Source organism: Camelus bactrianus, chromosome 17 (assembly GCF_048773025.1).
Source record: "Camelus bactrianus isolate YW-2024 breed Bactrian camel chromosome 17, ASM4877302v1, whole genome shotgun sequence".
Taxonomy (NCBI): Eukaryota; Metazoa; Chordata; class Mammalia; order Artiodactyla; family Camelidae; genus Camelus; species Camelus bactrianus.
This window is the reverse complement of record NC_133555.1, coordinates 13750164-13767165: the sequence shown is the minus strand read 5'-3', so window position 1 is coordinate 13767165 and position 17002 is coordinate 13750164.

Sequence of the window (17002 nt, the reverse complement as noted above, 5' to 3'; positions counted from 1 at the left end):
TCTGCAATGAATACATTCTTTTTTACATAAAGTACACCTTACCAGGATAGGATGCAGGACATAGCCGAAATGACCACTCTTCAAGAAATAAATAATAATAAACTAATTGAAGTTTTAACTATGAATGCACGCATTCAAAGGCCAACTGCATTTTTTTCCTTTTAAAATACCACAGAACCAAAATATAAATGCCAATAGAGTTGACAAGCAGATATTTTTATCCACCTAATTTTTGCTCTCACCACAACCCTACTTAAAATTAAAATATAATCTATATATAAAACTCTCATCTGTTATTATCACTAATCAAAATTTAACTGAATTGCAACATGAACAATTTTGCAAAATGGGAAACAACCAATCAATCAAAGTTCCCTTCCATCACTCCCTTCACACAAGGTTTCCCAAGATACTATTTGGCATAGTAAAATTAGTTGTCTGAGTAATTATGAAAACTCAGATCAAATAAGCCCTTGCCCTGCCTCTAGGAAGTTAAAAGTGTCTTGGAGAAGAGGCAACAAATCACAAGAGGATGGGAGTGCCCATGGCAAAGATGTCCTTCGAAGAATTTTGAGCTTCCCAAGCCAAGCAAGGGAACTTTTAAGAGGAAGTAGAGTCTAGCAAATTTTTTGAATCTATAGAGATATTATGAAATCCAACATACTCTTATTTCTACCCATTATTAAAATGCACATTTCAAATTATCTCATGATGTAATGTAATCTATGTGCTTTAGTACTTAATTGTTTAGTACTTACCTCTGGACAGTTAATCTTTTTTCCCTCCTAACTGCAAGATCTTTAAAAACAAGGAAGGCATCTTCTTACCTTCTTATACCTCCTCACTGATAATTGCTCCCCCACCCCCATAACACACAGTTTCTGTACCTGCTTGTGTGCAACCACTCCCCCACTAAGACTTCTTGAAAAGGCAACATTAGAAGGACTCTAGAGTGTGTGGTTAAGGGTCTGGGGATAACATCCTGCCCCTTCCTCAGACCTGGGCTTTTATTTTTATTGCTAATGTTGATGGCATTTCTCTCTGTCTCTGTCCTTTGAATTTTCCCATTTCAGGCAATTTTATCTATAAATAAAAACTATCTTCCAGGAACAATGATTAAAATAGGATTCTTTACTTGGTCAGTGACATTGAATACAAAAAAAATAAAAAATTGTAATCACAGAAGGGTAGCACTTTCTTCCATTAAGAACATGGGCCCAGGAAAACAAAAAAAAACACAGAGTAATATTATCAGTATCTATGATGTTATCAACAACAGAAATCATAGATATTTTCATACCATATTACAACTGTGGCAGATGTATCAAATATTATTTAGATAGTGTGTAATTATCGTTACTATACTTGCCACTAGATCTTGGCCTTAAGAAGCTTATGTATTATCTCACATATCTGTGTCTCCTTTAATATATTGATAATTATTTCAATGTGATTTACATCTTTTTCACTCCTTCAGATTGTATGTTTTGCAATTGCACGTACTCTGAGAAGAGAGGCTGAGGCTTCATCAGAAAATATTTCATGAGATTCAAAAACCTGATTTCCTTCCACTTATTTATTTTTCCTACATTCCATTTTATCCTCCCCCCATACATGACAAAACATTGATATTTAAGGACCCAAGTATGTTTTAAAGGGCCAAGGAAAGAAGCCACTGAGCAGACTGTTTGTTGCTGTGGAGGTGGCCCCAGGTAAGAGGAGAAATGGAGAAATGGCACAGGTGGCCACTGCTTTGAAAAAGGGCAGGGAAAAAGTGAATTCCTGGAGGCAAGTGAAAGGGTGAAGTGGGTGAGCACTGTGGACCCACTGAGAACCCCTCAACCTTCTGCAGACTCGGAGGCTGCCCTGATAGCTGAGTGGTCATGTGCTGAGTGGTCTTCAAACCTGGTGAACCTACTTCAAAGGAGAAACCAACATCGAAGCAGCAGATGGTGGAAGAAATTCTGACTTAAAGGAATCCCAGTTTTGAGTCCTAACTCAGCTACTGTCTAGCTGGGTGGCCTCTGTTGAGGACTTCACCTCAGCTTCTGTTTCCTCTTCTGTGACATGAAGGAGACACATTTGGTAGTCTCCTAGTTTCCTTCCAACTCTATACGTTTATGATGGATTCTCTGACATGCCTTGAAACTATAATCCATTAGAAAGGTCAGTTTACCAGAATTGGCAAAATCTAAGCCATTCCAGAACAATACTACTAAACAACCTTTTTGCAAAGGGTGCTTCTTTTTTCTCTGGGTATATCTTACATACAGGAAAGTGTTGAGATATTAAATGCACAAGTGGATGAATTTATACAGAATTACATCCTCCTGTATCCAACTCCCAGATCCAAGATATAAAAAAATGTATTATAACCCAAAAGGATTTCTGTGTTTCCTCCTGATTTATAGCCTCTAAAAAACAGCTACTCTCTGTCCTCTGTCACCATAGTTTCCTCTTGCCTGTGGTTTTACTCTATATAATTGAAATTAAACAGAATGGGTATTTTATCTAAAGATGTATCTAACATCTTTCATTTAATACTCAGTTTTTGAATCATTCATACAAATGTGTATAGGAGTGGTAAATTCTATTTCATTTATTCTATTCATTGCTATGTAGTATTCTGTCATATGAATATACCATACTCATGTATCCATTCTACTGTTGATGTCCATTTGCCTTTTTCCCTTTTCGGGGACTATTATGAACAAGGTGCAATGAACATTCTTGTGCATGTCTTTTGATGTGCACATTTTGGGGGGGATCATAGAATGTACACATGTTTAACTTTAGTTGATTCTGCTGAACAGTTTTCCGAAGTTGTACCTGCCATTAGCAGTGAGTGAGAGTTCTTGTTGTTTCACATCCTCTCCAACACTCAATATTGTCAGGCTTTTTGTTTTTATTCATGCTAGTGGATGTACAACAGAGCCGTATTGAATTCACACATTTCTTACAAATATGTCTATCTTACTCCAAAAGAGGACAATGTTTGGAAAAAATAAAAACAGCCACCGCTTCCTTTAGATGCATTTGCTTTATGGCTTCTTGTTTTAGGTGTATTAACTTATTAAGTATATAATATATAATCATCCGGTTTTAATTTAATGCTTTGAAGAAGTTGTTACCCACTAAAATATAAATAACTAAAAACTGTCAGTATTTAGGTTTCATCAGTGAGACTTCCATGAAATCACTATCATCCTCCATTTTAATCCACCATTTGCATCTACATTACAGGATATTGACAACTACATTGTGGAATATTGGAAATTATTCTCCAGTTATGACTATACTGTGGCTGGGGAAAAGGTCTTCTTTAAAAAATAAATCTGTCTGTAAAATAATTCCTTTGTTTCGTTGCTTCTGACTCTCTCCTGTAAGTGATCTACTCTATATCAGTAGTAGGGATTATTTTTGCTCTTTTTCATCATGCCCTGAGTACCCATTTCCCCTTTCTCCATACCATTGCTGTCATATTGGTGACAGATTACAGACCATCCATTCATTAAAATTTGGAAGTGCTCTTTTGTTCTTGCACCAACCCAGGACACTTCTATTGCTCACTGCCAAATATTGATAGGTTTTTGGATTTGAGAGACTAGTTTGGCTCTAATACGTAGTCTTGGCTCTTTGTCAAATATTAGTTGACTGAATATGCTTGGGTTTGTTTTTGGAATCTAACTCTGTTGGTCTCTCTGTTTTTATGCCAGTACCACACTGTTTTGATGACTATAACTTTACACTATAGCTTGAAATCAGGAAATGTGATACCTCCTGCTTTGTTCTTTCTTCTCAGGATTTCTTTGGCTATTTGGGTCTTGTGTGGTTACTGTATAGATTTTAGAAATGTTTTTCTATTTCTGTAAAAAATGCCGTTGAAAGCTTTAAAGGAATTGCATTGAATCTATAGGTAGATTTTTGGTAGTACTGTCATTTTTACAATATTAATTCTTCCAATCCATGAACACAGGATATCTTTTCATTTATTTGTATCTTCTTTGATTTCTTTCATGAATGTCTCGCACTTTTTAGCCCCAGTGCTTCTAGGCTGTACTTCTGGTCAGATGGGGCCAAAGACACTCTCCACAGTGAATGGGACTGTGACTCAGCACCTTGTCTGAGCATGGGCAAACTGGGCTTTAGGGCCAGCAAAACTCTTTATTTGAGGATTCAAATCAGGCAGATCTGTACCCTGCTGAGTTTTCTGGTTAGAATGTGCCCCAACTTGGTTCTGCAGATGAACAAAGCTGCTGGCTGGGATTACTACTTGGGTGCAGCAGCTATGAATTCAGTCTCCCAAGATTTGTATGTTGGTTGTTGCAAGCTCTTCTCTTCCTCTCTCTCACTATCAGATTCCCAGTGGCTGGGTCTTGCCGATTTCCCTACAATCAGGTGCACAAACAGAGTAAGGGCTCCCACGAAGCGACCCATGGAGCTAAAGGAGGCTGGTTGTCCCCGTTGGGTTCTCTTTTCCCACTGGAGGTACCAGAAGCTCACTGGAGACCTACCTGCCTGGTGATGTGCTGGTCTGGAAGAGATGCAATGTGATCAACATGTAGCCCCTTCTTTTACCTTCTAATGCATCTGTTTTGGTCTTTGAAGCAGAGGTTGCTTCAGGCTCATCCCCTTATTCTAGGATTCTCTCAGTGATGTCTTCTTTTTAAAGAGATGTTAGATGTCCTTCTTATGAGGGACAGTGAAGTCAGGAAGACCTATGTCACATCATGATGCTGTCACTCAGATCTCCAGCTTCTCTTAAAAAAAAATCAGGCTATCCTGCAAACCCAACCATCTCCTTGCCAGGCAACTATCATTTAGAGCTTAGTGGTACTCCCCCACTTGCCACCCCATCAATATCTTTTGGAGACAGAGTAATCTAGGACTTACAGATTTTCTCTCAAATTTTCTGCCCTGCCCTTGAGACATTTACAATTAAGGTAGATAGTGTTTCATTATGTTATATCTTCAGGTCCTTCTAATGGTCTGAGAGTCACCTCATTTCTTTGATTATAAGAAGCCTTGAGATAGACCATCCATTGTTAGACACGTAATTGATTTAATAGCATTTCTTTTTTGTTAAATTATGGTTCACTCAATTATTTTGACATTTAGATTATAAAACACATCCTGATTTCAACAAAAAGAAACTTTGAAAAAAATCTTACACAAGAAGATATATTTATCCATAATATAGATATGAGGATGTTTAAGTAGGAAAAAGTCTAGAAGGGTTGACTAAGGAAGTCATGCAGGTTTAGCTGGGAATAAATTACAGATCTTATGACTTCTGATTCTATGCTTTTACCAGAAACTTGCCTATGTACTTGGATAGACTTTTTTTTAGCTTTATTGAGGTATAATTGACAACTGAAACTGTAAGATATTTAAAGTGTACAATGTCATGATTTGGTATGTGTGTATGTTGGGAAAGGATTCCCCCCAATGAGTTAATTACCATATGCATCATGGATAGGTACTTTAAAGCTAACATACAAAATCTCCTATTTTTAGAATTTGGTCTCTATAATTTGTAGAACCTTCATAATTGTTATCAACACATATTGGAATTTATTTTTCAAGTCTCTGACTTCAGTCTCCAAATAGCAGAACATTTCTCCTATATTTAACAACAACTTTGTTATGGTGTGTGTTTTTTTTTTTACAGTTGATTTTATTTGTTGTTGATTTTTTGGGTTCCTTTCTTTTTTTTTTTTTTTTGTTTTTGTTTTTGTTTTTTTGCTTTTTGTTGGGGGAAAGGAGTAATTAGGCTTATTTACTTATTTATTTATTTATTTAATGGAAGTACTAGGGTTTGAACCCAGGACCTCATGCTTGCTAAGCATGTACTCTACCACTGAGCTATACCCTCCCCCACAATGGTTAATATTATTAAGGTACTAAAAATGACACAGGAATTGAAGATATGGCAGTATTTATTAGACTTCCTGAGTAGTCTTCATCTATCATGAAAATGATTTCCAAAGGAAAACTAATATGAAGGCCAATTTGGGGATGACATAGGGAGAAAGAATATATCTTATTCATTGTGGTAAAGGGAGGTGGTAATTGGTAGAAGATTAGACAAAGAAGAAGAGCAAACTAAACAAAGGGGACCATATGAGATACACAAAAGGTACAAAAGTACAGAGTGTAAACAGAGGATATTACCTGGACCTAGAGAAAATTCTGGATAGGAGGAGTATGAGAATTAAGTCTGGGCAAGAAGCTTATAACCAAGTTAAGCTTATTTTCTTTATTAACACAAAGTAACATTTAAAAAGTCATAGAACATTTTTAGAATGGAAAAGATGATTATGTTAAGTAATATGATCAAACAATAACCATGCCTTAGTAGTTTTTTGTGAAAATCTGATTTAAAAGACCTTGGTTACAAAATGAATATAAAATGTAAGACGTCACAGTGAAATACTTCATGATAATGAAATGCACATGTGTATGTGTTTATAAGAGTTACAGAGCAAGAGAAGAAGAGGAGGGGAGAAAGAGAGGGAGGAGAGGGTAGAAGAGGTGGAGGGGAGTAGAGAGGGGGAGGGGGAGGAGGGGAGGGCAGGGGAGAAGAGAGAGAGAGTGCTGTCCCAAAGATGACTCAACTGAGACAGTGACCTCAAAATTCAGAACAAGGGAACATCATTTGGAGAGTATTTATAAGTTGCCCACCAATCTAAAGGTATATATACTCCATCCTGTGGGAGCACCCAGGCATCTGCAGATGACAAGAAAACCAAGGCATCATTGATCAAAATTAAGAGCTTGGACTTTGGAGTCAGGCAGATCTGGAATTAAATCCCTACTCTTGTTTATTAGCAGTGTGAACCAGAACAATTTTCTTAAACTTAGAGTCATCAAATTTTCCTATTTTCCAACATCCTTTAAGTAAATTCATAATCCAATCTCTTGTCGTCCCTCCAAGGCGATCCCCCAGTTCAAACCTGAACTCCATCTTGTCCTGCTCCACCCCCAGCATTTTCCTGAATTGTTGTAGTACCTCCTATCCACTCCTCAGACTTTTCCTTTACTTCTTGCCAACAATTCTCTCACCACCAGGGTGATTTTGTAACCACCTAAATCGAATGATGCCATACCTCTGCTCAAACTATGCTAAAACCTTCCCATTTTATTCAGTGTAAAACCTAAAGTCACTCTGACCTAAGAAACCTACATGGTGTAGGTTGGAGCCTCACATTGGAGCCTCACTCCCTTGCTATTTCTCTGATCTTGTCCTTTGCTACTCTGTCCTGATTTGACTTTTCTTATTTCAGTCACAGTATATTTCTATTTCTTGAACACCAAGGGCATGTGTCTTACTCAGGACCTTTGCACTTGCAGCTTTGTTTACTTGAGTTATTCTTCCTCTGCTTATCTCCCTGGCTGGTATTTGCAGGTAATTACTCAAAGACCTCTCTCATATTGGGTGGCCTGATCAACTTGTATAAAATTTCAATTCCTGTCCATGCTTCCTATCCTCTTTATTGCTTTACTTTTGGCCAAAGCATATATATTTTAGTTGTTCAGCTTGTTTACTGTCTGTTGTGTCCCCACTGGAACAGGAGCACCGTGAGTGCATATCCTTGCTCACTGAGTACTACAGAGCCTAGAATAGTTCCTGGTATACAGTAGCACTCAATAAATATTTATTGAGGAGCAAAGGAATCAAGGAATGGACCTCTCTCAACCCTGGAATATTTCAGGATAACCCTCATAAGGTTGTTGGAAAATAAAATCATAAAATAATATTTTTTAAATGTTTAGCATCGTATCCAGATGTATTGGGTAAAATGAAATAAATCATTAAAATTAATTTAACCTTTTTAAGTCTTTTTTTTTCCTATGTAGCTACTGGAAAATTCAAAATTACATATGTGGTTTGTGTTGTTTCTATTGGACAGCATTGGTTTGGAATCTGTGAGACTGAGAGTGAATTGTCTGATGGCAGAGATCCAGGTGCATCATGTGATAGCAACCAGATCACATGGACAGTCAAAAGAGGCAGAACTTGATGAAAGAAGAAGAGGAAGAGATGGAGGAATGTCAGGCAGTTTGGAGTGGTAAGCAGATGGCACATCAAAGAAAAGTAATATACAGAAAGAAGTTTGCTAGAGGGTTTATTTACAAAAGTATGGGCAGAGTGTAGAGATATCACAAAGAGGTTTTCAGTATACAGATCTTCCTTGACTTACAGTAAGGCCATGTCCTGATCAACGCCATGTAAGGAGAAAATGCATTTAATACAACCAACCTAGGAACATCAGAGTTTAGTATCACCTCTCTTAAACGTGCTCAGTACACTTACAGTAGTCTACAATTGGGCAAAATCATCTAACCCCAAATCCTATTTTATAATACAGGATTGAATATCTCATGGAATTTATTGGATAACATATTGAATGTGAATGGCTGGGTACTGAATGGTTGTAAATCTATGAGTAGTTTACCCTTGTGATCCATGGCTGACTCAGCTGTGCTCCCTGCCTCTGTTTAGCATTGAGAGAGAGTATGGTACTGCGTCTTGTTAACCTGGGGGAAAATCAAAGTTCAAAATATGGTGTATGGCTTTCCCACCATCCTAAAGTCACAAAATCATAAGTCAAACTGTTGTAAGTGGGCGACCATCTGCTCTTAGATCTGAAGGATTGAAGGGAAGGAACAGTTACTAGAACCTGGAAGGAAAAGAGAGCCAAGTAGAAAGGCTCAGTTGTTAAGACAAATTACCTTCAGTCAAAGCTCAACTCTAGCCCAAAGGACACCATAGAGAGAGGAAGGGATCCTGGGGAATAAATACCCTGACCTCATTCTCTTCCCTCCCTCTGAGCTTCTTGGGGGCTCCCCATTGCCTGATCTGGGAGGAAACCAGGGGTAAAGGAGACCTCTGTGGTTATCTGCACAAGACAGCTTCACAGGACAGAGGTGTGGAACAGTAGGGGATCTTGAGGTGCAAATAGAAATTATCTGGCAAAAAGGCACTCTTATTTTCATACAATGATGAATCTCCCAAGAGCTATAGGCCACGTTTAATTTCCTTATGTTTGATGTTAGCCCCTTGTGCATGTAAGCACTGAAGTGAAACATCCAAATATGTGCCTCTAACTTCTGAATGAACATATAACATGGAATGTGAGTAGCCAATTATAATAAAATTACAATTCCATGTCAAATACAGTTCATATCTTTCTCGGTCTTGGACTAATTCCTTTATACATAATAACTGTAAGGAGAACCATGTTTATTCCATTGGTAACTACAAATGAAAATGTTCTACTCTGTTGAGTCTCTACAAGGCCACCTTACTGTTCATCAACAGACATACAAGTGTTCTGCCAATATTAATTCTCTGAAGAGCCATAGTTAGATGTTTCTGTCCCTTCTCTAAAGCTCTGGCTGAGAAACTGCTGGATCACCAGAAGCAGTAAGTGGCCTGCACAAAAGACATATTGCAAACTGCTATCAGGCTGATGATTAGAATTTTAAGTTCCTGACTTAAGCTTAGACAGATTGACTGCACAGGCCTCCAGAGAGAAAACGCAGTCGGCTGGCAACCTTGGCTGAATGCAGCAGCATCTGGTTTAACCTTAGGTCTGTGGCAGATTTCCCTGGGGAATCCAGACCACTCAGGGGAGCAGGCCTCTGACTGGGCTGATTGCAGTAGGCCTGGTCCAAAGCACCTCACAGCAAAGGGCAGCCTTCCCAAAAGATGGTTTACTGGTTTGTTTCATTGTTCATCCCTTGCTTCCATTTCTTTGATAAAGTCACACACTGATCTGCAGCTAAACACATTGCTGTTTAGGGGAAATCACGAATTAATGAAATGTGCTTCAGCATTTATTGCTACATGGAAAATGTGTTGTACCGGTGAGCAGAAACACCACGGTGATTACAGTTAATAGAATCAGGGCTCCCTGATGTTTTCCTCAAACTGTCCTTGTTCGCATCACTGCAGAAGCACTCAACCAATTTGGAATGCGTGTTGCTGGTGAGCCCAGGCCCAGTGATGACTCTGGGAAGAGCTCATTTCCATTATTATCTACCATTATCTCTCAAAATTTATTGGTTTAATGTTTGGTATCTCTTAACAGAAGTGGGGGCACTTCCTTTGTGTTAATGTCAAAATAATTTTTTAAATAGCAGAATGGCAAACCTTATCAGGTGACTTTCACCCACCCACACCAGTTAGTAGATCTAAGGTGCTGATCTGAATTTTATAAAGAGAAAAGAACAAGTAGATGCTGTTAAGCCAAGAAAGAAAGTGCTTTTCAATATAAGTGAATAGATTAACTTTTCTTTTATTATGTAATAACACCCTAGGAGTTGATTCTTCTTTTTAAAGAGTACGAAAAATTTATTTAAAGCCTTTGCTGAATGGTTATTATAGAATATGTAAGAATTTTTAAAAAATTAGGTGTAGTCCTGCTCTCAAGAAGTTGACAGTTCTGTGGGAAGGACAATTTTTGCTTTAGTCATCAGTTAGACAACCGAGCACCAGCGATGTGCAAAGTTCTACACTGGCAGCCAAATTACAACAGGAAGGGAGACTACTTGCCTTCAGGGTGCTGGCGATCTAGACATAGACGTGTATGCTTGAAACTAAATAGGAACACTGTCTTAAGATTGAGTTGACTATTTTTGACTCTTTGAATTTTCATATAATTTTAAAACCAGTGTGCCAATTCACACACACACATACTTACATACTATTTATAATCTAAAGAGGATTCTATTGAACCTATAGATCTGTTTGGAGAGAAATTACATCTTAACAATACAGTCATCTATAAACTATAAACTCACTTTATTCCTTCATTTATTTATGTCTTTAATTTCTCTCAATTTGTGTGTGTCTTTATATATTTTACTTGTTTCTGGATATTTGGGGTATTTTATGTTATTTATAGGACATCTTTTAATTTGATTATGTATTTTTATGTACTTGCTCCAAAAAATTTTTTTTATTTCATAATGACTATTTAACAAACTTGCTAACTTACTTATCAAATCTAATAGTTTCACTGCAGATTCTTATGGATTTTTATATGAACAATTGTGTAATATGTGAATAATGATAATTTTATGTTTTTCTTTTCTATCTTTATATAATCTTTCCCCTTGATTTATTCCACTGGCTCAGATCATTAGGACAATGATGCATAAAAGTGAGAATGAGTATCTTTATCTTAGTCTTGGTCTCCAGGGAGAAAATTTTAAAATTTCACTATTCAATATGTTTACTGCAGAGTTTTTCTAGCTATCTTTTGTCAGATTAAGGAAGTTCCCTTCTATTCTTAGTTCAGTAAGAGTTTTTATCATAGATATGCATTAAATCTCATCAGTCGATTTATCATATCTTTTAAGAAGATCATATGGTTTTTCTCCTTTATTCTATTAATGTGATAAATGAGGTTAATTGATATTTTAAAATGATATACAACCTGTATTTCTGGAATAAACATATCTAAATATACTTGGTGACATAATTGGATGAGATTTTCTGAGTCTTGACATGAATATAAGAATGTTTTGTGTGTAGGAGTGACACAAATAATTGCAATCAAGAGAGTAAACTGTTAAGTGAATCTTGGCACTATTTACCCCTTTCTTCACCTTCTGTTCCATATTGGTATTAGTTTTCCACGTAGTGTCCATGGCCTCATAGATGACGGAGAGTACGTGCCAACTCCTTCACTTGGGAATTTGCCAGATGGCTTTGGTGAATGAGTGCTTAGTAGAAGTGATATGGGAAGAAGTTTAAAATGTGCTTGCATGGTTGATTTTGCTCACTTATGCTTCTGGGTCACTGTCACCTGTTCAGCCTGTACTGCAGAATGAAACAGCTAAGAGCAGAGCTACCCCTGTTGATGTATAGACAAATAATCTAAAACAAAACTATCCCAGCTGACCTTCAGACACACAGCCTCATGCAGAACCACTGCTAGCCAACTTGTAGATGTGTGAAGAAATAAAAGTTCATTGTCTCATGCTGCTGAGATTTTATGATTCCTTGTTTTGCAGCATAATTCTGGATATAGCTGGCTGATACATTTCATATGTATGATTGTTTTTACTGAATGCCATACATTGAATGTGAACTGTTGCAGATAATTACTAATTATAAGATCTGTGAATGTTCCACTTAAAAGATAATGCTTACCTGTCTTCCAAAATAGCTGTTAAAATTTATACTTCTTACCAGCAAACACTTTTATTTTTCTTCTTTTATTTTTTTTAATTGAAGTATAATCAGTTTGCAATGTTGTTTCAATTTCTGATGTACAGCACAATGCTTCAGTCATATAGAAACATACCTATATTTGTTTTCATATTCTTTTTCACCGTAAGTTAATATAAGATATTGAACGTAGTTCCGTGCTATACAGTATAAACTTATTGTTTATCTATTTCATACACACACACACACACACACACACACACATATATATATAATATATATATATATTAGTTAGCATCTGCAAATCTTGAACTCCCAATTTATCCCTTCCTATTCCTTTCTCCCCTTGGTAACTATAAGTTTGTTTTCTATGTCTGTGAGTCTGATTCTGTTTTATAAATAAGTTCATTTATCTTTTTTTTTTTAGATTCCACATATAAGTGATACCATATGGTATGTTTCTTTCTCTTTCTGGCTTACTTCACTTCGAATGACATTCTCCAGGTCCATACATGTTACTGCAAATGCCATTATTTTATTATTTTTTATGGCCGAGTAGTATTCTATTGTGTAAATATACCACAACTTCTTTATCCAGTCATCTGTCAATGGACATTTAGGTTGTTTCCATGACTTGGCTATTGTAAACGGTGCTGCTATGAACATTGGATTGGGGTACACATATCTTTTTGAATTAAGATTCCCTCTGGATATATGCCCAGAAGTGGGATTGCTGGATCATATGGTAAGTCTGTTTTTGTCTTTTGAGAAATCTCCATACTGTTTTCCGTAATGACTGCACCAAACTACATTCCCACCAACAGTGTAGGAGGGTTCCCATTTCTCTACACCCTCTCCAGCATTTATCATTCATGGACTTTTGAATGATGGCCATTCTGACTGTTGTGAGGTGATACCTCATTGTAGTTTTGATTTGAATTTCTCTGATAATTAGCAATTTTGAGCATTTTTTCATGTGCCTATTGGCCATCTGTATGTCTTCATTGGAGAATTTCTTGTTTAGGTCTTCTGCCCATTTTTGGATTGGGTTGTTTGTTTTTTTCTTATTAAATTGTATGAGCTGTTTATATATTCTGGAGATTAAGCCCTTGTCAGTCTCATCTTTTGCAAATATTTTTTCCCATTCCTTAGGTTGTCTTTTTGTTTTGCTTATGGTTTCCTGTTCTGTGCAAAAGCTTATAAGTTTAATTAGGTCCCATTTGTTCATTTTTGCTTTTATTTCTATTACTTGGGTAGATTGCCCTAGGAGAACATTGCTGGGATTTATGTCAGATAATGTTTTGCCTATGTTTTCTTCTAAGAGGTTTATAGTGTATTGTCTTACGTTTAAGTCTTTAAGCCATTTTGAGTTTATTTTTGTGTATGGTGTGAAGGAGTATTCTAACTTCACTGATTTACATGCAGCCGTCCAGTTTTCCCAACACCATTTACTGAGGAGACTGTCTTTACTCTATTGTAGGTTCTTGCCTCCTTTGTCTCAGATTAATTGACCAAAAATTTGTGGGTTTATTTCTGGGCTCTCTATTCTGTTCCATTGATCCATATGTCTGTTTTTGTACTAATACCATGATATTTTTATTACTATAGCTCTGTAGTATTGTCTCAAGTCTGGGGGGTTATTCCTCCAGCTTCCTTCTTTTTCTTCAGCAATACTTTGGCAATTCTGGGTCTTCTGTGATTCCATATAAATTTTGGGATTATTTGTTCTAACTGTGAGAAATGTTCTGGGTAATTTGATAGGGATCACATTAAATCTGTAGATTTCTTTGGGTAGTATGGCCATTTAAACAATATTAATTCTTCCAATCCAAGAAAATAGGATATCTTTCGATTTCTTTAAGTCATCTTTAATTTCCTTAGTCAATGTTTTGTAGTTCTCCACATATAAGTCTTTCACTTTCTTGGTCACATTTATTCCTAATCTTCTTAGATTTTTGTCTACATTAATACTCTCTTATATATTAATACGCATTTACTGTTTTTTCTGCTAGATTTTTGCTCTGTGGACAAATGATGATTTTAACAATTTTGTATATATATCTTGGTACATATGAAGGAATTTCTCTTGAGCATATACTTGAAAATAGAACTTCTAGTCATAGGTTTAATCAATGTTCAAATTAAAAAGCAATTCCTCACTGTTTTCCAAAGTAGCTAAGCTTTTACTCCCCACTAACAGATTCTGCTTGCTTACATTGTTCTCTTTGTATTTATCTCAATTCAGTATTCTATGATTTCTTACTTTTTAAATTTTCCATGCCCTCATTAGAATGTAAGCTCCTTTAGGGAAGAAACTCTTTTTGTTTATCTTATCAACACACTTAGAAAATTAACTAGCTCCTGGTAGCCACTAGATAAATATTTGTTGAAACAATCAATGTGTGAATCAAAATGAGGAACTTATGGGAATAAGATTTGAGTGATGGAAGATAATTTTATTTTGAACATGTGTATAAAATATCATGGACAAATCCACATGGAGCTTGCCAACAGGCAGCCTGACAGAAGGTGTGTTTGAAGGCTAGGAAATAGGTCATTTTTTTCCATTATGTATTCTTAACCAATTCACCTCTCCATCAAAATTATTCTTGCTTTCTCTGGATTTACAGTACAGAGGCTAGTGTATTTAATTATCTTTAATTTTATCCTGTCTTTTAGAATGGCCATGAATGTGCATGCTTCTAGACAATAAACCATCTGGTATCATATCATTGTGGTGGTAATACAATAATATAGTTAACATTTGTGTCAGCTCTTGAACTTAACTGCTTTGATTCAACTATTAATTCTTTAATATTCTGAGTTCAGAAAAGAAAATAGTCAGTATGAATATTATGAGAATAAGGGATATAGTAATATGAGAATTAAGACTTAAGCCAATTGTAAAAATAGCCACAGATTCTTCTCTTTTTCATTCATGTCCTTGGATGCATTATCTCATAGTGAGACTGGATTTGGCCACGCGATTTGCTTGGCCATTGATACAGTATCAAATGTGATGTAAGCAGATATTTGAAGAGTTCTTGAGCAAAGGAACTTTCCATCTCCCTCTTTCTGTGGTTTGCAATCCTGTAACTGCCTTGTGAAGAAGTCTGCAATCCTGTAACTGCCTTGTGAAGAAGTGTTCTGCTGGAGGATAACAAGCCACGTGGAAGAAAACTTAGACATCCTGGCCGAGAGCCTTCCAAGTATGAAACATGTGAAGCCAGCCAAGATCATCCAGCTTCCAGCCAATCCAGGATCTGACCAAAGATACATAAGAAAACCTAACAGTGACCAGTCAAGCTGGCCTAGGCCAGGTGAACCACTAAGTTGCCCACAAAAACTTGTGAGCTAAATAAAATGACATTGTTTTAATCCACTAAGCTTTGGAATGGTTTGTTTTAGAGCAAAAGCTAATTGATATAATGCTTACATGAGTAAGTAAGAAACTGTGGAAGCTCTGTTTGGTACTATGATAGTCACTGGCAATTCTAGTGTGAAACACTGGAGTGTCTGGAAAAAAACATAGCTCAAGAGAAAAGGTAGAAGTCACGGCATTTAGCACCAAAATGGGATCCTGTAGTGTGCATTTGAGCTCTGTGACACCACTGCCTGCAGAAACCAGAACATCCGACCACCACAACCTTCTGAAGAGAATGGCTTTTCTTCGTTTACCTAAAGGAGCCCAAATATCCCTGGGCCATGTCAGTAATCCCTAGTATAGCACATTGGGCATGTCCTTTTCTTACAGCCTCAGTGAAACTAGGTTTGAGTACCACTCCTTAGTGCCCTAGGGGGCAGCAAGTTGATGTCCCCAAATTAGCAGGAATTTGTGGCTTTTTCCTTTCCTTTTTGTCACTTTCTATACATCACTTGCCCATGTAATTCCAGCTGGAACTCCACCTGTGGCACTAAAATGCATTGAACTTCATGTATTAACATCTTCCCTCCACGGTGTAATTCCCATGCTTTATTGTGAGGATGGTGAAACAGACTTGGGATGGCTGCTGCAGTGAATTCTACTGGGAGTCCTCCAGAAATGGGTATTGATTCCTTAACAATTTACAGTGAACATGAACATGTAGTGTATAGAATCTTCATGTGTGTCACACACTCTTGTCAGTGTCTCCAAAGAGTGAGAGAGGTCAAAATTGACACTTAAATTAATTTTTATACCTCTGTTATGTAAAGGAATTTGTTTTCCAACTCTATTAAGATTTTAATTTTGTTATCATCTTATACTGTTTTTTTCCTAAATTAAATGTTATATTTTAGTTGAAATTTTCAAAAGATAAGAAAATGGGTAAATTCTTAGTTCAGATAATGTTTTCTCTTCAGCTTTTGTAATTTTCATGAATGTAAGTATTCTGTGCTAATTGAGGTCAACATATTAATCAGAAGAGATCAAACCTATTTAAAAAAAAAAAAGAAAGAGAAAAAAGGAAAAGGAATCCTCTCACTATTGTACCATACATAAAGCTGTCATAAATACTCAATTACACAAAAACAATGTAATGGCATAGTAGCTACCTCTCTGCCCCACCTCCAAGGCTGCATTAAAGAAGAGTGACTCAAAGGAATTTATAAATTATTGAGAGACTCTCTTAGCAGATTAGCAAGGATAGAAACTAAGTTAAAAAGGAATGAAAAATATTGAGTAGTGAGAAATATAAACTACGTATTTAAGACATGGAAAGGGAAATAGAAGAAGAAAATATTGTAGAGAAGATGATGAAGTTCTGAGATAAATGGAGAACTTTCTAGAGATTTTGGACAAACTGTATTAATACACTTAAGAAATCTGGGTACTGTGTT